Genomic DNA, 2,207 nt, shown 5'->3' with positions numbered 1-2,207 from the left:
TGGCAAAATGTCGCGCGACATGCATGCTTGAAATCGATGCTTGTTAACATTTTATTTCAAGCATCGTGAGTGTCCCAGCGTAAGCGCTGAGCGCACCTCCCCTCATTCTCAATGCCGCGTTTTTGGTTAATCCTCGCTCCCACCCTTTCTTTCCTTCTCATCAACGGACCTACCATTCCCGCGAGCGTAGGCCGACCAAAAAATTCCAGGAAATTCCTACAGTAACCCGCTTGGCAAAGAGTAACTCATTTTGATGCCTCTCGCTACCCCTGGCCTTAGTTTTAAAGGAATCATGCGACACACTCGCACTCCACTACCCCATCCCATGGAAAAATGCTTCCACCATCGAGGTGTTGACCAAAATTTCGCTGTGTGCATGAGACACACACTCGCACTCCTCCAGCCCTCCACAGCTGAACGCTCCCACCGTTGCGAAGTTGCGAGAATTTTTGCTATGAGCGTGAGACCCTGAAGCGCCAGAGATGACACAATGTGTAAAGACGATCATAATTCGATATGGTCAAAATGCGTCGATTATCGTTTCATTTATCTGGTAATGATGTTTTCACTTCATCAAAATTTTAAACATTAACAACTAGGCTGATAACAATAGTTGAAATGTAAATCAGAATAAAATCAATTCATTTGAAGTAAAATGAATTCCATTATACTCTATTTTGACCAAATGATCAACTCTTGTACATAGTGCCATTTACTTTGTGTTCTTCACTCTCGCGCTGTGTTGTGATCGTTCGAAACTCATTGCCAGAACGAATGCAAATTTCATTTGGGAAGTATCGGTGCCGGAAGATGCAGTGAAAATTATAAAATGTTTATAGAAAAGTGGTTAAGTAAATCGTGAAAGATGTCAACGCAGGCGTAAATGCAGTTTGTTTTGTTACTTGATCTACGGGTAAGTGTATGCATAAAAGAAGAATCTTCCAAATGATGTTTGTGTTCTAATAAATAATCGTACTGCTTTTAATGTTTGTTTATTCTTCTATTATTTTCCATCACACCTAGCTATTTCATTGCCAAAGCACCTGATAACCGATCAAAGAAGGTGAATTGGGCTTACAGAGTCGCCATTTAACTTCAATATATTCGTGATCGGTAAGTTTTAAATAGTCCTAGTTATGTTCACCATTCTAATGCTAGATATGTCTTTCATTCCTCAGGAAAACGCATCAAACAACAAGTGTTTTTCTTCTAATAGCACGCGCCATCGGTGGAGCAAGCTGCAAACGTTTCGTTCGCCCAACACGCACCATCAAGTAATATAATATTCCCGAATAGCTCTGTGAATAAAAAACTGCACACTTACTGTCCGAATTTCCTGGAATTTTTTGATCGGTCTACGCTCGCGGGAATGGTGGGTCCGTTGAGGAGAAGGAAAGAAAGGGTGGGAGCGAGGATTAACCAAAAACGCGGCATTGAGAATGAGGGGAGGTGCGCTCAGCGCTCACGCTGGGACACTCACGATGCTTGAAATAAAATGTTAACAAGCATCGATTTCAAGCATGCATGTCGCGCGACATTTTGCCAAGCGGGAAGTGTGCAGTTTTTTATTCACAGTGCTGTTTGGCAAAATATCAATTCTTGATGGTGCGCGCTAGGCGAACAAAACGTTAGGTGCTGCACCACCGATGGTGCGTGCTGTTGGAAGGAAAAACACTTGCTGTTTGATGCGTTTGCTTGAGGAATGAAAGATAAATCGAGCATTAGAATGGTGAACAAAACTAGTACTATTTAAAACTTACCGATCACGCAGATATTTTAAATTAAACGGCGACTCTGTATGCCCGATCCATCTGCTTTGATCTGTTATCAGGAGCTTTGGTAATGAAATAGCTAGGTGTGATGGAAAATAATAGAAGAATAAACAAACATTGAAAGCAGTACGATTGTTTTAACACAAACATCATTTGGAAGATTCTTCTTCTTATGCATGCACTTACCCGTAGATCATGTAACAAAACAAACTGCATTTACTCGTGCGTTGACATCTTTCACGATTAACTTAACCACTTTTCTATTATCATTTCATAATTTTCGCTGCCTCTTCCGGCACCGATCCTTCCCAAATGAAATTTGCATTCGTTCTGGCAATGAGTTTCGAACGATCAAAACACAGCGCGAGAGTGAAGAACACAAAGTAAATGGCACTATGTACAAGTGTTGATCATATGGTTAAAGTATAATGGAAT

At 41.1% G+C, this 2,207-nt stretch overlaps 1 long non-coding RNA gene across 1 annotated transcript; it reads left to right on the top strand.

Moving 5' to 3' along the window:
• The first annotated feature begins 220 nt into the window (after window positions 1-220).
• On the top strand, window positions 221-1,919 carry LOC133392149 (uncharacterized). Its single transcript, XR_009765489.1, has 3 exons — window positions 221-913; window positions 1,024-1,113; window positions 1,179-1,919. It is a non-coding gene; the product is annotated as an uncharacterized LOC133392149 (long non-coding RNA).
• Window positions 1,920-2,207: the final 288 nt, after the last annotated feature.

The sequence above is a fragment of the Anopheles gambiae genome, chromosome X (genome assembly GCF_943734735.2).
Source record: "Anopheles gambiae chromosome X, idAnoGambNW_F1_1, whole genome shotgun sequence".
In the NCBI taxonomy this organism is placed as follows: Eukaryota; Metazoa; Arthropoda; class Insecta; order Diptera; family Culicidae; genus Anopheles; species Anopheles gambiae.
The sequence above is the reverse complement of the archived record's forward strand: the minus strand, read 5'-3'. Positions and strand labels throughout refer to the sequence as shown.